The 20,074-nt window shown below is 35.6% G+C and overlaps 1 pseudogene; it reads left to right on the top strand.

Annotated features, from left to right (window-relative positions):
- The first annotated feature begins 4,467 nt into the window (after positions 1-4,467).
- LOC116903000 lies at positions 4,468-5,574 on the top strand (annotated as a pseudogene).
- The last annotated feature ends 14,500 nt before the right edge of the window (positions 5,575-20,074 follow it).

The following is a 20,074-nucleotide window of genomic DNA, read 5'->3' as shown; positions in this document are numbered from 1 at the left end:
GACGTATCATATGATCGTTTAGAAAATGCTTAGGAATCCGTGAAAGATAAAATGATTTTGGCATTGAGTCTTTTTAAGGACAGGGAAAACATTAGCAGGCAGTAATGACTGCTAGTGAAGGGAAGGCTGCCTAATCTGTGACTACAGAAATGATTTTTCCTTAAGAGTAAACTAAAATCCACTCCTGTGTTGACATGACTTCTTAATCACCTTGAGGTAAGGTCCAAGCACAGACCCCCTTATGCAGCACCTCACTCTCAGAGGAGAAAGGAGATAATCCCAAACATAATGCAAAATTTTGGAAATAATGTGTGCAAAATATATGGATGAGCAAATGGGGATTAGCTTCTACTAAATTTGTTTGAATTTACTTTTATCTCAACAATTTCAGGTCACCAAAATAAAAAGTACCCTTCAGATGTCCCCTTGAAAAGTTTAGAATAAACTGCAAAATTGCTTATTTTATCTCGTTGCATACACATTCATCGTCACCTGGAACATGGACATTTATGATAATTCTGCTATTTTAAACATCACCCTAACAAGAGTGCAGCTGCCTATTAAAAGAGCTATCTAATCAGTACCAAACACTCCAGACATGTGCAAAATAAATACATAAATAAATATCCTGCCAAACACCCCATCCAGAACAAAACTTACAAGGTCAGCAAATAGGCATCTTCAAAAGAATGCAAATTATTATAACCAATATTGTTTTATCATACATTTTAATTTTTCCCCTCTATTTGGAAATTGTTTAAACTTGTAAATTTTCTAAAATATAATAGATACTTTTCAAGCAACTTCTTTGAGAAGCAACATGTTTTTTTTTTTACAACTATTTAAAAAATGAAGTAAATGGAAACGGTATATTACCAAATGTATAGAATACTATTCGAAATCTTGAATATTTTAAGACATTAGAAGAAAGCCATTGGGGATTCTGGAGACAAGATTAAATTTAGCACAACAGGACCCACAGTTCCTGTGTACCTCACATTTCTAATTCTTAGGATAGAGCCAGGCTAGCATATAAAGATAGCAAACAACCCCCTTAAGATGAAAAAGAACAACTTTTTTCATTTGCCAAAGAATCCTTGCCTTGTCTAGCTACATCTAATTCACTTAACATCTATAGTGGTTTGAAAGAAAATGGCACCTATGGGTCTACAGGGAATGTCACTATTAGGAGCTGTGGCCCTGGAGGTGTGGCTTTGTTGGAGGAGGTATGTAAACAAGGGGTAGGCTTTGAGGTCTCAGAAACACAAGCCAGATATTTTCCTGCTTCCTTTGAATGTAGAACTCTCAGCTCCTTCTCTAGTACCATGTCTCTCTGAACACTGCCACACTTCTCACCACGATGATAATGAACTAAACCTCCGAAACTGTCCAGTCCCATCTAAATGTTTTCCTTTGTAAGTGTTGCCATAGTCATGGTGTCTCTTCACGGTAATAAAAACCCTTAGGTTGAGACAACCTCCTTAGAAGTTTGGATTTTAGAGGACAGAGTGAAAACTATGATGGTGAAAATATCTTTATTCATCATGGCCAGAAACTGAAAACAATATAAATGTCCCTCAACTAAAGAATGGATAAAGAAAATATAACATCTCAACAGTGTAATACTATTCAACTATTACAAAGACATCATGAGTTTTGCAGGCAAATGGATGGAATTTGAGAATATCATCCTGACTGAGGTAACCCAGAACCGAAGAGACACGAATTGTATGAACTCTCTTATAAGTGGACATTAGCTATAAAGTGCAGGACAGCCAGGCTCTAATCCACAGACCCAAAGATACTGGGTCACAAGAAGATCCCAAGGGAGAATGCATGAGTCGCACTCAGAAGGAGAGATTAAATAGTCAGAGGTGATGGATGGAAAGAAGGAAGTGGGTAGGAAATGAGATGAGGAAGGCAACAGGGATGTAAATCAGGTATGGGGAGATGAGGTGGTGGTGTATGAGAGGGCTATAAGTAAGAATGAAAACGAGCATGTGGGGCAGTCTGAAGTTCTGTCATATTCATACAGTACTCAGTGTCATGAAAATATAAAGTGTCTACTTAATCATAGTGTACTGCAGGCTCAAGAATAAGAATCTATAAAACAATTCATTTTAATATTATATTCTTTTAAATATGTGAATGATGGATAAAAACTTTAGAGCTTCTTATCATGCAACCACACATAGTTTTTAAGAGAAAATAAAATTTAAGAATCTACTAAGAATTTGTGATTTGTATTTCTCTCATGATGAAGTAACTCAGTGAGATTAAGTTTGCTATCTTACTTGCTAAATTATTTTTATTTTCATAATTCAGGAATCATCCAAAGACATAACTCTCTCTTACTCCATTCTGACACTAAAATTTTAAACATTAAATTAAAGCTAATATGACATTTTAAATCTTAAAAATATACATACATAAATTTACTATTGGTACTTTAAAATAAAGCAACATTGCTATGCTTTAGTAGGGTCTCAGATAATTAGCACTCTTGCCTTCTGCTACAGTGTTGGTTGACTGAACATGCTTCTCTATTGCTAAATGATCTGCCTCAGCATTTAATTTGAATAATGTTCTGACAGCTTTAATCAACCATGAAATGTTACCAACAGAAAACAGACGGAACCCTTCGGATGAGTTTTGTATGTATTCAGTAGTGGCATAAACAGTACACATTGTTTGTGTTGTTCATTCTCACCCTACCTGGACTCTACTTGTGCTTTTCAACCGATATCAAGCTACACAATGAAAACCTGTTCAAAGATGATTAATTAACGTCTGTTCTCCACAACAATGGGCTCTTTCTATTCAGAAGTGAAACACAAGGAAATAGCTTTGTAGAATAAATTAGGCTAGGAAATCTCTTCTACTAAATAATAAAAATGTTTTAGAAATTAGTATTCATGAATTCAAATGAAAAATATATACTGTTGGTATATTGACCACTCCGGTGAAATTTCTGTACAAAGGCAATAGTAATAAAAGATCAGGGACAAATCCCATTGTATTTTACTTCTGTTAAATCAATTAATTAAGTATGCTTGACCTGTTATACCTATGTGGGCTCTATCTGTATAGCAGGTTGTTAACTGTCGCAAATGACTTAAAGAAGGATGACAGTTTCAAATCCCTATTTCCTAATGAGAGTGTTTTAGTCCTTTATTTCTGTAATCTAACATCGGGAGAGCACTCATTCATTGGTAGGATGGTCACAAAAGAACATTGTAAGTTCTCTTTCTGCTATTCCAAGAACAATTCTGACAAGTCATCATTGCTGACAGCTGCTTCTTGGTGTCAAATATGACAGCAGAGAATTCAGAAGAACAGTTTGTAAGTAAGGGTAAAGTAAGTGAATGTTGATGAGTACGGGCAAGTGGCTAGTAACTAAGATGTCCCCTAATAATTAGGTAGCAAATAAAGCAGGTCTGACTCAGAAGAAAAAGGCAATGATTGTTCAGGATGTTCAAAAAAGGACAGAGGTTTTGCCCCTAATTGTGCCCCAAGGGACTTCACATGAGCATAGATTCCTCCGGTTGTTTCTCAATTCTGACAGACTCTTGGTCTGACACATTTCTTATTTTAGTGGGACATCCAAATATCACAAATGCCTTATTTAGTTTATAAAATGTCCATGACATATTGATTGATTTCTCATGTATGTAAAAAATAGTTTAATTTCTCTATCTTTTGTGTTTATTCCTTATGTAACATATTTAAAAGTAGATAATATAGATTTAAATGATAGAAATATAGTTTTAAATGATAGAAACAAAACAATGAACTAGACTTACTACTGAATTGATAAAGAAAGGAATTTACACAAATGCAAAACGTTTTCCAATGGCAAAGAATTTTTACTCTGGATATAAAGAAGGAAAAGGAGCATTCTATAAAATCTATTTTAGTCTTACTTCATCAGTAATAAAGTCCAGCTGATCCCTTTACAAGGAGGAGAAACATGAGTGAATGACAGTGAAAGACAGAATTTAAATTACTTTAAAATTTTTCAAACTGTATTCTAAATCAGTGTGTTTGATGAAAATCACAGTAATACTATTTCTAATCTAGGTAGGGCCAGTTTTGTACTAAATACTTTAAAGATGGCTGCAAGTTTTTAGGGAGATTTTCAAAACAAAGGAAATAAGATGTTAAAGGTCATTTGTAACATTACCTCAAACATAATCATTAAAATTACTAGTTCGTAGACTAGTAGATATGTTTTGTAAAATACCTGCATATAAAACAAATTCTTAGTACATTGCATATAAAATATGCACTCTTAATCCTGCTAGTTGTAAGCAGACTGCATTTTCAGGCTAGAAACCATTAATTTTCACATTGAAAATATGTCCTGTAGCCGCCGCCACGGAGCGTGGTGGAGGTACCCTGCAGCTTCAGAAACCAGCTCTTATGAAAACCAGGCCCAAACAGCTAGGCGAGTCTTGTCTGGACACTGCCAGCATGTCCACGAGAGGAAGGCGACTCCAGTTCTGGGCCCATCTCGCCTGCTCGGGCTGAGTGACTGTGGTAGACTATGCCAGCTCGGATCCAGTGGTTGTGAGGTCTGGACTGGTCAAGAAAGCGGTGGCCAACTCTGTTCAACAGGAAGTAAAATCACTTTGTGGCTTGGAAGCACCCCAGGCTCCTGATGAGGAGGCTCTTTCTGGGGTGGGTGAACCATGTGACATCATGGACAGCTGTGAGGAGATGGATACCCAGGAGGAAAACACTCAGGAAAGATCTGTCTCCAAAAACAAGAAAATCAAGGAACATAAAGAAGACCTGGATGGGGCTGTCAGCGAAGAGTATCCGATTGATATTTGCCTGCTGCTGGATTCCTATATCCGTCCTGCGGACATTGTGAATTTTTCCCTGATTTATAGGAATGCTTGGACCTGAACTTGCACTGTGCCTTTTGGCCAAAGGCATGACACTCTACATGCTTCTCTACCTTTGCAGCTGCGACCAGAATCCGTGTAGAAGCTGCGCTGTCTCCAGGCATGTGTGATCTCATCTCTGTATCATATGTATGAACCGTTTGCTGCTCCAATCTCCAAGATTCCAGTCATTCTTGAAAGCACCCCCGGCACACTGAAAAATTCCAAATGCTTACTTTGGAAAGATTGTTGGGAACACACAAGATCTAATGTGGGAATTCAACTTCAAGTTCAAAAAATAGTCCTCATCGCTTCTCGACCTTTTGGCTAAGATCAAGTGCAAGAAATAGTCCCCTAGATTAAAGAGCAAGTTTATGGAACGGTTGCAACTGGCCCATTCAATATCAAGATGTTCATACCAAACCTGACCAGGACTGCTGCCTGCTGCAGGTTACTACGCTCAACTTCATCTTTACTCTTGTTATCATGGGAATGATATTTACCTTATTCACGATTAATATGAGTACACACATGCAGTATCAACGAGGAAGACTGATGTTCCAAGATTCTCCCGTACGTGCTGGTCAGAATCTGCACTGTGAACAGGGTGTGCAAGTCGTCCTGTGCCAGTATTCAGCTCTTTGCCTGGTGGTATCCGCAGAATCCGTTCTTCCTGAGAGCATAGTTCCTGCTTCCTGGTCCTTGGGATAGCTTCCAGTCTAGTCCATTAGTAATCTGATTCTGTTTGGAAGGGACAGCTGGATTGTGTAGCTGATTAGTGATGCAAAGGATTTTTGGGTTCCTGGGGCTTCTATTACAGGAGGCGTAAAGGCTGAATCAAGAGGAAAACCAACTATGATTTATAAACATTTTAATGTAAGATTTGCATATTTGAAAGGAGAAACCTGGCCTCATTTTCTGTGTTAAACCTCAGTTGGTGCTGTTGATCCTACTCTTTGTCCTTTGTCAGGAAAAAATTTAAACTCTTACTCCTCAAGGTAGAACCTTTACCCTTACAGATTAGAGGAACCCAGAGGCTTAAAATGGTTGCTCCAATGTTGCTGCTCCTCAAATTCAACTGAATATTTTTTCTTTCCCTTTACCCTTCTCCAGAAACAAAGCAGGTGACAAGGTTGTCAGAATCTTAGAAGACTGACTTGTGCATCTTTTTAAAAGAGTGCTTTTAGGATATTTATTACACGAATATTGTTTTGAAAAAAGAAGAAAATCTGTCCTGCATAAAATTTCTTGTAACTAAACATCTTGTAATAGCCTTATATTTTGTGTTAAGAAGTCTATTATATGAATATATGCACATTGTATAATAAACCAAATATAGAAAATTATACAATGTGTTAAAGTGGCTAACATACATAAAATCAATCTTGTTAGTTCACAGAAGAATTGAGAGGGAATCTGAATTCAAGTTTTACTTTCTGGTTGAACCATGAGTTGGTGGTATAGAAATATAGCATTCTGATTGGGTCAGTTTGATTTATTTTATTTTGGTGTCAGGTAAAATACTTACGCCTGTGCTTACAAGTTTCTGTATCCCATTGATTTTCTAAACTGAGTAGGAAAGTGTTATTTTTGAAACAGTAAGGAAGTGTCATATGGTAAGCAGAGAGTTTCTTATTAGCCATCATATTATTAGTCTTTTATTGATTATTAGAAAATTCATAGCAAAAATTATACTTTACTATATTTATATTTTTGACTACTACACCAGTGAAAACTTTAAGACAGCTAAGAAAGAAATTCAAGAATCTAACAGAAGATGGTAAAACCTCCCGTGCTCATGGGTTGATAGAATTAATGTTAGGGTAAGATCATCCTATTCAAAGCAATATACAGATTCAGAGTAATGGCCATAAAAAGTACCAATTCAATTTACCTAGAGAATTTTTTAAAAAGCTTAAAATGTATACAGAAACACAAAAGAACCAGGATATTTGAAGCAGTCACATTCAATAAACATAACAAAAACAATAGAGATTTTGCCATCACTGATTTCAACTTATTCTACAGAGATATAACAATATAAATCAGCTGACATAAAATTAGGCAGCCTGATCAATAGAAAGGAACTAAAAACAGACAATGTCCCTTGTTTCCACCCAATTTGCAGCAGAGGCCGTAAGAAAAAGACAGCATCTTTAACAAATATTGGTTGGTTAAGTGCAGGAGAATGAACGTGAAAGCTTTGGAGTCATACCACACCGTGAGCTTGAGAAAGGAGAAGGAGGCACTGTGCTTGAACTCAGTGGCATAGAAACAGAACTCCTGCTCCTGTTAAGAAACAAAAATGATAGAATTCTAATAGCACAGGTATTGAGACGAGAGAGAGAGAGAGAGAGAGAGAGAGAGAGAGAGAGAGAGAGAGAGAGAGAGGGAGAGAGAGGGGTGGGAGAACGTGAAACTAAACCTTCTGTACAGTCAACTGAAAAGTAAGTCTACAGAATGGGAAAAAATGTCCTCAATCGTTTCTGTTAGATATTTTTCCAGAAGAGTTAAGTATGTGATTCCCTGATCCAAAGTATAATTTCTAATTGCATGAACATTTCCATGAGTACTGTTTGCTTATTTACTTTTATTTACAACTATGTTTTATTTTTCTGAAAATAATCATAAAATGCAAGTCATTAGAAATGTTTACATCTATTAAAATAATTAGGAATAAGTCCTGCTCTTCAATGAGAGTGTGCATACAATATTCCTGATAGTGGCTTTATAATTACTGATGCAACTTCTCTTAAATCTAGGTTCACTTGCAGCGAGACACATGTGTAATTTTTACTCTAAGAATCAATTGACAGTGCTTCGGTCAGTGAGTTTAAGCAGATAGTGACACTGTACATTGGAGACTAATTTCCAATAATATATTTTTGAAAAGAAATGCAAAAGAACTAAATTTCAATTTGAAGGCAAAGCAAAAAATAAATTGAATTTCTCTGTCTCAGTACCCAAACACTCCCCAGTGGGCTCTACACAGTATCCAACAACACTGCAGAATAGCTTCCAATTTATAAAGCAGACACTTTTGTCATAAAAATATACCCTCTACATAAGCATAAGTAGTACTTGGAGACATAAAAACATGTTTTTGATTTTTAAAAAAATTATAAATATACCATTCATGCTTTCCCTTTCCTCCCTTCAAACCCTCACATGTGCACATTCTCCTTGCTGTCTTTAAAAACATGGTCTATTTCTCTAATTATATGTGCATATATGTGCATAGATAGAGAGATAGATGATAGATAAATAAGTAGAGTATAGATATATAGATGATAATGATGAAGATAGATGATAGAGAAATAAATAGATAGATACATAGATGATAGATAGATAGATAGATAGATAGATAGATAGATAGATAGATAGATAGATAGATAGATGATAGATAAATGTTCTTAAATCATTTGCCTTCTAGATTATTGTCTAGTTTCAGTTCTGTCCACTTAGCTAAAGCACACTCTCTTGATAATGCTGGATGATTCTTGGTAATCTTTGAATCTAATGTTAGTTTAATCGTCATCATAGTTCTACCATCGTAACATCAAGCAATCTGGATACAGATTAAATTTATCACTCATTTTTAATGTATCACTTCTCTCTGTTTTTTCACAGATACTTTGCCGAAACAGAATTTATGTTGAATATATGATTTTATTCTCTCAGTAGAGGATGATTGATTGAGAAAATACAATTTTTTAAAATTTTTTATTAGATATATTTCTTTACTTAAATTTCAAACGTTATTCCCCTTCCCAGTTTCCTGTCCATAAGTCCACATTCTCGACCCTCTCCCTTCCCCTCCCCCATACGGGTATTCTGCCTGTACATCCCCCTTATTGCAACCCCCCCATATTCTCCTGCACTGGGGGTCTAACCTTGGCAGAACCAAGGGCTTCCCCTTCCACTGGTATCCCAACAAGGTTATTCTCTGCTACATATGCAATTGGAGCCCTGGGTCAGTACATGTATAGTCTTTCAGTAGTGGTTTAGTACCTGGAAACTCTGGTTGGTTGTCACTGTTGTTCTTAGGGGGTTGCAAGTCCCTTCAGCTCTTTAAAACTTCCTCTAATTCCTCTAAACAGGGTCCTGGAGAACAACACTTCTGAGATAAACATTTAAAAATCTGAGAAAAATGTTGAAGTGTGTGTGTGCTTAGGTGAGCATGTGTCTCTGTGTGTGTGTGTGTGTCTCTGTGTATGTGTGTATCTGTGTGTGTTTGAGAGAGAGAGAGAGAGAGAGAGAGAGAGAGAGACAGAGACAGAGAGACAGAGAGACAGAGAGACAGAGAGTCACAGTCCATGTGTGGGAAAGTCCTGAAATGGTAGATGACTAACTATAGAAAAAGAGTCACTAGATGAAAAAATTATATTAACTAATGAGAAAAAATTGAAATCTTGTTTTTCTTGGAGGATTTTTAGAGGAAGTGGAAAGTAGATTTGATCAAAGAATATTTTATGCACATATGAAATTCTCAAATAATACATTTTAAAAATGTTTCTTATAACACAGTTATTGCCTAAAGCCATAGCAGCACTATAAGCAACTTGAGTACAATAACTGTCTTTTGTAGGGAGTGATATTTTTCACTGAAGGGTTATGAGGAGCATCCTTATGATACAAAAATATTATAATAGTCTAGATAACCATACCGTCTCAGGATATTGTCACATGTTCCCTGGTGATCAAAACTGCTTCCCAGCTGATAATCTGCCCGAATTATGATAAACCTCTGAGTTTGTTAGAAATAGTGGCAGGCCTTTGAGAGTGAAGCAAAAAATGCTGTTGTTGAAGACATTCAAAATGTGCTCCACAGCATATCACTGGAGTACTATTATTCACAGACAGAAAGTAGATATAGTAGGAAAAAATGTAATAGGACAAAGCAAACAAATACAGCAAAGAACCAAAGGCACAAAAGACACATACAGCTATGAAGATACATATAGTTTCCCTTCTAGGAGTTCTGTAAAAAAGCAAATTTGCATATACTATATATGTGAAAGACCTGTAAAGTTATTTTGCTCTGACACTTTATAAGACACCATCACCATCAATGATGGTATTGTGTTCATTTTGTGTAGAAATTCTCCTGCTGGGCATAGGTTCTACCCTTAAAAGTAGTTTGATTCCCCACTGACTGAGACTGCAAATGGTTTCCAATTGGATCTACCTTCTGGGTTAGATACAGTAGAATCTCAGCTGTAGGATCCAATCTATTGCAAACAATGTGCAGGCCCTGTGAAGCCCCTTATAGTCTTTCTGCCTTCTCTTTCAAAGAGTTCTCGGAGACTTTAGGGAAGGAATTTGATGGAGATATCCAAATACTCTCTGCACATTGATTGTGGGATTCTGTATTTGTTCCCATCTATTGTCGGAGGAAGCTTCTCTAATGATGCCTTTAAAAGGCACTTATGAGTATAGGAGAATGTCACTAGTAGTCATTTTACTGCTACATTCCTTTAGTATAACAGTAGTGTTTTGCGTTGTCCTAAGCTTCTGCCCTAGGTTGTCTTTGGTTTCTGGAAACCCTAGCAGTATCAAGTATGGGTCCCATCTCATAGAATGCATATGTACCCGTTATTCCCACAACCTTTGTGTCACTATTGCACCCGCATATTTTGCAGGCAGGCTACCACTTCAGATTAAAAGGTTTGTATTGTGTGCTGGAGAGATGGCTCAGCAGTTAAGAGCACTGACTGCTCTTCCAGAGGTCCTGAGTTCAATTCCCAGCAACCACATGGTGACTCACAACCATCTGTAATGGGATCTGATGCCCTCTTCTGGTGTCTGAAGACAGCTACAGTGTACTCACATACATAAAATAAATAAATTAAAAAAAAAAGGTTTGTGTCTGTTAGAATTTACCTTTCTCCTTTCGTGGCATGCAGAGTATCTTACAATACCACCAACATTAGTTTGCAGGGTGAAGGATATAGTCACTAGCTCAATATCTTCATGTTCAATGAGCTCTACGGGTATTTTTTCAACAACAGGGCCTTGTTGTCAGTTTGTAGAGAGCAACAAGTAACCTCCACAGCAGCCTGGATCATTGGGTGAGTCTCATGAGACCCAATCGCTTATAACTCAATTATGTCATCCATTCCCAGTACTGGAACCCTCATTTGGTAATGAGAGATTTCCAATTGGGGTTCTGTTTTCCTGGTTACTTGACAATTTCATTTAGATCAACTCCATGCATGTATATATTTCAGAAAGCTTCTATTGGATTAAGTAAGATTTTCTTAGAACTCAAGTGGTCCTTAGTTTTAGGTGTCCCTCTCTCCATTCCATCCCTCGCTTCCCCTTGGCACTCCTCTCTATGTTTGGTCTTCCCATTCCATTTGGCCGCTTGTCTGTTTATAACTATCTATTGTTTCCTCTTCTTAGAGAGGCATTGCTTCCCTCTAGTTCTTTACTCTATACCTAAAGTGTGGTTATACACATCATAGCTTCCTTAACCTTGAGGTAACAGCTAACATCCACAAATAGGTGAGAATGAGCCATATTTGTTTTGGGCAGTCACCCAGCATGATTTTTACTAGCTCCATCTAAATGGAGCTTAGAATTTTTTCAAAACCTACTTTTATTTAGGGTTCTTAAATGTTTCAACTTCCCTTCTAACTCACTGACCAGAAGTAGAGAAAGGTAATAAAAGTGTCATGGACCTGTTTAGAAGTAGTTCCTTGGGGTTATTCCACTCTTCATTGTCAGGATCAATAGCAACTCAGTTCAATGGTAAACACTAAATGTGAATAAGTGGTCAGAATCAGTTGGAATACCACAGACTTTCTTTTGTACATTTCAATGAATGAAGTGAAGATCATGAAGAGCATCAAAGACTGGCAAAACAGCAATGAAAGAGCACCCTTTCACTGTTTGTGGAGTTGCATTTATATTCTTTTTAACCATCATGTGCCCTCTCAAGTGTCTGTTTTCAGCAAAATATTGCAGTCCCTCTCATAAGACAGCTTCCAGGAAAATACCATGTAACACAACTGATTTCATAAAGAAACCAGAAATTTTCACTTCACATGTGTGAATTTTATGATTTCATTTTTTAATGGCAGAGTAATATTTTATTGTGTAAATATACAATATATTCTTTATCCTTTTATTTACTAATGGATATCTAGGATGTTTCTATTTCCAGGTATTATAAATAAAACAGCAATTAACGTAGTTGGATGCCTCTGTGGTAGGATGAAGGATCCTTTGGGTATAGCTGGATGTTGAGCTGCACTGATTCCCAGATTTCTGAGGGAAATATCACACTGATTTCCATAGTGGCTGTACAAGTTTGCACACCCAACAGCAATCTCACCAGTAGGAGTTGTCATTTCATTTATTGCTTTTTGCAGTCTTGATGAATAGACAATGAAATTTCAAAGTAATTTAAATTCACATTTCCCTGATTACCAAGGATGTTGAATATTTCAATAGTTTTCTCAGCCATTTGAGTTTCCTCTATTGGAAATTCTCTGTATTTGTAAACCATTTTTAATTGAGTTGTTGACTCAAAGTTCAGGTTTTTTACTTCTTTATATATTTTGGATATCAGCCTTCAAGTGGATGTTAAAACATTTTTCTCATTACATAACATGCCACTTTGTCCAAGTGATTATGCCCATTGCAATACAGAAGCTTGTCAGTATAATGAGGTCTAATTTGTTAATTGTTAGTGTTTATTATAATAGTGTTCCATTCAGAAAATGTTTTCCTGTGCCAGTGAAGGAAAGGCTGTTCCCTAGTTTCTTTCTATAATATTCATTGTACCTGGTCATATGTTGAGATCAAATGGTCTTGGATCCATTTGTATTTGATTTTTGTGTGAGGTAATAAGTATGGATCCACTTGGACTCAGCTACATGTAGACATCCAATTTAATCAGCATTGTTGAAGCAAAACAACATTGTTGAAGATGCTAGCTTTTTTTTCAGTTCATACTTGCAATTTCTGATTTCTTTAAATAAATAAAAAAATAAAAATAAAATGGCCAAAGGAAGCGATGAAAAGATAGTAAAGAGGACAAGAGTATGTGGATTGATTTATAAGTATTTCCTTAGGATAAATCCAATCTCTATTCATCAGGAAACCAGCAGTCCAATTTAGTAGTGTCAGAATACCAAACATCAATCAGCAGCAATGGTACAATCCAGCAGAAACTGCCAAGCCTCCACTGAATTGGAACAAACGGAACAAGATGGGACACCAGGAGCATTGCCATACCTCTCTTTCTATGAAGCAAAGATTAGTGAAGATAAAGATGTGAGACCACTTAGACATTACAAAGCTAGCTATGCAAGCAAATGTACCATCATTGTCCACTGCATCCTATTTTTACTTTCTCCAAGCATTATATATTCTCCAACGGGTCTTGCCTCAGCAAAACATCAGGTGTATCAGCCTCACTGCAGGAGTCAGTCTCAGGATATGAGCCTGTATCAGTAAAATATCATGTGAGTCTGCATTACCTGACATATCCAGAAACATTTACTTCAATTGAGGGAGACCTCAATTGTTTCATTACCCAATATTATCTTGGGTAAATTGATATATGTGTCTCCATATAAAGTTGAAAATTGGTTTATTAAGATCTACAAATAATTGTATAATTGTGGTGGAAATTTGATTATATTGATTATATTATATATATAATATATGTATATATATATATATATCATTAAATTTTCTTTGGTAAGATGGCCATTTTTACTATATTAATTCTATAGAGAATTTTGCATCTATGATTGTAATAGAAAATTGCATTTTTTTGTTTAATTATTTTGTTGGGACATTATGTAGTTTGAGTATCAGAGTAACTGTTGACTCATAACAGAATTGAGGAATTTTCCTTTCTGCCTCTATTTTGTGGAATAATTTAAGGAGTATTAGCACTAATTCTTCATTGAAATCTGGTAAAATTGTACATTAAAACCATTTGAACTTGGGTTGTAGGGTTTTTTGGGTGGATGTGTGGATGGGCGTTGTTTTGTTTCAGTTTAGTTTAGTTTGTTTAAATTGGTTTGCCTTTTAATTACTCCTTCTATTTCACTAGTAGTAATAGGTCTTTTAGAATTGCTTATCTAATTTAAATTTGGTAAAATAATACACATACAAACAAACACACACACACACACATATATATATACAAATTCATTTACATATGATATATATGAAATCTAAATTATATATGTACACACACATATACATATATATGTGTATATATATATATATATGAAAATTATTTGTCTGTTTGGGGTGTTTCAATTGGAGAAATACAGGGTATTAAAGTATGTCCTTATAATTCTCATATGGGCTTGAAATCTGCTTTTTCATCCCACTTTTCCTCTTTAATTTGTTAAATATGTATCTTCTCCACTCTTTAGTTAATTTGGCTATGGGCTTATAAATCATACTGATTTCTCAAAAAACCAACTCATTATTTTATTGATTCTTTGATTTTTCCACCAGATTTCTATTTTATATCTCTGTATATTTCTTGCCATCTATTCTTTAAGGTGTTATTTCTCCTTTTGCTCTAGAGTTTTCAGATGTTCTGTTAAGTTACTAGTGTAAGATCTTATCAGTTTTACTTTGTATGCATTTAATGTTATGAATTTGGCTTCTAATATTGCTTTCATGTTTCCCATTAATTTTGGGTATGTTCAGTTTTCACTTTCATTAAATTCTAGAAAGTTTATTTTTCTTAATTTTTGTCTTGACCCATTTTTCATTCATTGGTAATTAGTTCAGTTTCATGAGTTTGTAAGCCTGCTGTTTCTTCTGTTGTTAATACACAGTTTTAATCTGTGAATGAGGTGTATTATTCCCATTTTCTTGTATTGTTGAAAATGTATTTGTGTCCAAGTATGTTGTCAATTTTGAAGAAAGTTCTATTGGTTGCTGATAATAAAGTCTATTCTTCTGTGTTCAGGTGAAATGCTCTCTAAATGTTCTGTAAGGTCTATTATTTGAATTATGTTAATTATTTAGCTTCAGTTTTTCTATGCTTAGTTTCTGTCTGGGTTACCTGGCTGACAACAGTATTGAAGTTGCTCATCATCACTGTGTGAAAGTCACTGTTATTTAAGTTGAAGTAGAGTTTCTTTTATGAACTTGTGTGTTCTTATGTTTTGTACATAGATGTTAATGATCTCATTCTCTCAGCTGTTTCTCCTTTGATGAGTCTGTTGGGTCCTTCCCTATCCATTACATTAGTTTTGGTTTATAATACATAACATTATTGAAATGACTACACCAGTTTGCTTTTTAGGATGTTTTTGGAATGTCTTTTTCTATCCTTTACCCTTATATGCATCCTCGATACAAAACTGTACTTGATCAATGAAACAGGAATGGGTGCCATGTTTCCTCTATTCTATTAATCTGTTTCTTTTAATTGGGAAAATAAGACCATTGACATTAAGAGTTATTACTGAGCAATGTTTGCTGGTTCTTGTTTCTTTGTTATTTTTGTGTGGGTCCCCACTCCCTTTGATTTGTTCGTATGGAATTCTTTATTTCTTCAGTTTCTTCAGTGTGGTTAGCCTATTCACAGTTTGAAATCTTCCTTTCAGATTTCTGTCATGCTGGATTTTTAAGTAGATACTGTTTGAATTTCATTTTATCAGGCCATATTTTTCTTTTTTATGATGCAATTAAAAAATGTATTGATGTCTAGACAGTCCAGTGAGTTTAGGTTCTAACTTTTATGCCCTTAGCCTAGACTATTCCTTAATACTTCCACATGAAATCTAAATCAAAACAAAACATGTTAAGAACTCAATAAGGCATCTATAGGATACCTAAAACTTTGGAGGATATTTTTTTCATTTCAATGTATTTTTTTATTAGATATATTTATTTACTTACATTTCAAATGGTATTCCCTTTCTTGGTTTTCTATCCATTAGCCCCTATCCCTATACCCTCCCCCATATGGGTGTTCCACCAATCCACCTCCCTGCATTCCCCTGCACTGGGAGTCCAATCTTGGCAGGACAAGGGCTTCCCTTTCATTGGAGCCTCAACAAGGCTATTCACTGCTACCTATGCAGTTGGAGCCCTGGGTCAGTCAATGTATAACCTTTCCGTAGTACCTGGAAGCTCTGGTTGGTTGGCATTGTTGTTCTTATGGGGTTGCAAGCTCCTTCAACTCTTTCAATCCTTCCTCTAATTCCTCCCAAGGCGGTCCTGTTCTCAGTTCAAGGGTTTGCTGCTAGCACTCACCTCTGTATTGGACATGTTCTGGATGTGTCTCTTAGGAGAGATCCATATCCAGTCCCTTTCAGCATGCACTTTTTAACTTATCTTGTCTTGTCTTGGTGGCTGTTTATATATATGGGCCACATGTGGGGCAGGCTGTGAATGGCCATTCCTTCAGTTGGTTCTCTAAACTTTGGTTCCATATCCCCTCCTATGGATATTTTTCTCCCTTTTAAGAAGGTATGAAACATCTACATTTTGGTCATTCTTCTTCCTGAGCTTCCTGTGGTCTGTGGACTCCATCTTGGGTAATTTGAGCTTTGGGCTAATATCCACTTATCAATGAATGCATACCAAGTGTGTTTTTCTGTGATTGGGTCACCTCACACAGGATGATATTTTCCACTTCACTCTATTTGCCTATGAATTTCATGAGTCATTTTTTGATAGCTGAGTAGTACTCCACTGTGTAGATGTACCACATTTTTTGAATCCATTCCTCTGTTGAACAGCATCTGGGTTCTTTCCAGCTTCTGGCTATTATAAATAAGGCAGCTAGGAACACAGTGGAGTATGTATGTTTGAGCATCTTTTGGGTATATGCTTAGGAGAGGTATAGCTGGGTCATCAGGTACTGGAATGTTCAATTTTCTGAGGAACCTCCAACTGATTTCCAGAGTGGTTGTACCAGTTTGCAATCCCACCAACAATGGAGGAAAGTTCCTCTTTCTCCACATCCTCGCCAGCATTTGCTGTCACCTGAGATTTTATCTTAGCCATTCTCACTGGTGTGAGGTGGAATCTCAGGGTTGTTTTGATTTGCATTTCCCTGATGACTAAGGATGTTGAACATTTCTTTAGGTGCTTTTCAGCCATTCGATATTCCCTAGCTGAGAATGTTTTGTTTAACTCTGACCCCATTTTTCAAAGAGTTTTTTGGCTCTCTGGAGTCTAACTTCTTGATTTCTTTGTATATATTAAATATTAGCCCTCTATCAATTGTAGTATTAGTAAAGATCTTTTCCCAAACTGTTGGTTGCTGTTTTGTCTTAATGATAGTGTCTTTTGCCTTACAGAAGCTTTGCAGTTTTATGAGCTCCCATTTGTCAAATATTGACCTTAGAGCATAAGCCATTGGTGTTTTGTTCAGGAAAATTTCCCCACTGCCCATGTCTTTGAGACTCTTCCCCACTTTTTCTTCTATTAGTTTGAGTGTATCTGATTTGATGTGGTTTTTCTTTATCTATTTACTGTGATTGAAAATTTTGCTGAGTACAGTTATCTGGGTAGGCATTATGATCTCCTACAGAATATAGAACATCTATCTTGTTTGACCCCTCTGAGGTTTTGGCTCTCCATTGAGAATAAATAAATTTCTCAGAAATTAAATGGTATTTTAAGAGAGAAACAGAGAGACATAAAGATAAGAGAAAAACAGAAAAAGAAATTCAGAGACAGACAGAGTCTCTGGGACATAAAGAAAAATAGAGCTACAGACAAAAGAAACAAAAAAGAAAGAAGGAAGGAAATAAAAAAAGGAAAGAAGGAAGAGAGAGGGGAGGGAAAGAGGAAATGATAGAGTAAGGAAACAAGTGGGGCATTGAATCATGTTTTAAAAGAAAAACTGGCATAGTGGCATGGATTTGTAAAACCAGAGGTAGAACAATGAAGAGCATCATATCCCCAACTTTTTCTTCTGGACAATGTAATCTACTGATGAGATCCAGGTCTGAGAGAGCCCCTGTCTCAAACAACAACAACAACAAAACAAAAATAAAAATACAAAAAACCATGGTGTTTGGCACTGAGGACTACTGATACCTAAAGTTTACATCTGGAGTCTAGTCTTTTCATGCACACACGTGAGCACAGGTGAACATACACACATACACTCACACACGTGCACACTAACATGCACATAGAAGAATAAAATAATTAGATGTAGAAAATTACTTATATTGAAGCATAAATTTGTCTACATTCTGAATCATTTTAGAAATTCTCTATTCAGTATACACAATATGCTTCACTCAGAAATATGGACATTTACATCCATACTACCAGATATACAATTACATTTCATGGACTTAATGTCACACCTAAGGGACAATAAATTTCGGTTTGATTTTATGAAATATACAAGATAGCTGTTAAAACTGTAGTGTTTTTCAGGTACTATAATTGAGCCCTTCATTGTGCTTTAGAAAGTTATCAACTTTCTGAAGAGCATTTGGAAAGAAATATTAAGAATCTGATAAGCTATAAGCCAACTATTGTCACCACTGTCTTTTACTTTAAGAAAGAATAAACACAGATAATGATTTTGTGTAAGTGATTCATACATTTTTAGTGTAAAACCAGAACTAACCTACATATCCAGTAATAACAATGCATGCAAATTAATGAAAATTAATGCTTCTACCTAGATTCATACGCTATACATAACATTGTGTAAAGAATGACTCAGCTCATACATCCTACACATTGAGAATTAGAGCTTAAAGATTAAAAGCAAAAGTTAACATCTAAACTCAAGGGCAGTAGCACGCTAAACTGGAAAACTAATCTGTGGATAACTGGTACCTTTTTCTGATAACTGATTCTTTAAAGAAGCCTCGCTTATAACTACCTCAAGGCATTTGTGCATTTGTGCACCAGTTCATCCATATTATCTGTATTACTGTTTTTATTATGCACCATTAGCATCAGACAATTTCATTATATTTATTATGTTCTCAGTATTTTAAATCATTGCACTGATGTCTTTCTCTTTAATTATCTGTCACCTCTGGTAAAATATAATCTGCATGAATAAGATATATATAGATGATAGATAGATAGATAGATATAATATATATATATATATATATATATATATATATATATATATATATAAACCACATAGAAAACCTGGGGAAAATATATGCACAGGTACTAAAATGAATAGTTTTTAATAAAAACTGTAAGTACATTTAAGAATTTAATACATGAAAGATATTTAAAATGTTGAAGCAATATTCATGGGAATTCTTTATAAGCAAAAATATTGTTTTTTTTAAGTATTTGTGAGACAGATAATAATATAAAAATTATATAGTTAAGATGAACAAAACTGTTTTGAATGATATCTTTCCAACTTTATACCAAGTATCATTAAGAATCTATTATGCCATTATTCATCTAGTATCCTTCAAAAATGAAATATCTATCCCCTGAAAGGTTCTCATGACAAATACAGAGGTGAAAGCTTGCAGCCAACCATTGAACTGAAAATGGGGTTCCCATTGGAGGAGAAAAAACTGAAAGAGCTGAAGGGGTTTGCAAGCCCATAAGAACAACAATACCAAACAACCAGAGCTCCCAGGGACTAAAGCACTATGCAAAGAGTACACATGGACAGAGCCATGGCTCCACCTGCATATGTAGCAGAGGATGGCCTTGGTTGACATCAATGGGAGGAGAAGCCCATGTTGCCAAGGCTGGATGCCCCAGTATAGGAGAATGTCAGGGTGGGGAGACAAGAAGGGGTGGGTGGGTAGATTGGGGAACAACCTCATAGAAGCAGGGGTAGGGAGGGTCAGATAGGGTGCTTATAGACAGGAAACTGGGAAAGGGGATAACATTTGAATTGTAAATAAAAAAAATCCAATAAAGAAGAAAAAATGTTTTTAAAAAATAAACAGCAATTGATTAAATTTATATACCTGCTTAGTTACAAACTATTATGAAGGAAACAGGAATCTGGATGTAATTTAAAGCTTTGTTTTATTCTCCTCGGAGGTAGCCACTATATCCTTATTTTGTGTATTCATATTGTGGATATAACTCTGATAAGCTATAAATCCTTCTACAGAAATAAGCATTGTCTAAAACTCATCAGTAGCATGTTTCATTGACCTAAATATAAGCTTTTGAGTGTCACCACTCACTACTTAAAGTTATTAGTTACCATGCTTAATAGT

This window comes from Rattus rattus, chromosome 6 (assembly GCF_011064425.1).
Source record: "Rattus rattus isolate New Zealand chromosome 6, Rrattus_CSIRO_v1, whole genome shotgun sequence".
In the NCBI taxonomy this organism is placed as follows: domain Eukaryota; kingdom Metazoa; phylum Chordata; class Mammalia; order Rodentia; family Muridae; genus Rattus; species Rattus rattus.
Note: the sequence above shows the minus strand (reverse complement) of the source record. Positions and strands in the feature narration are given on the sequence as shown.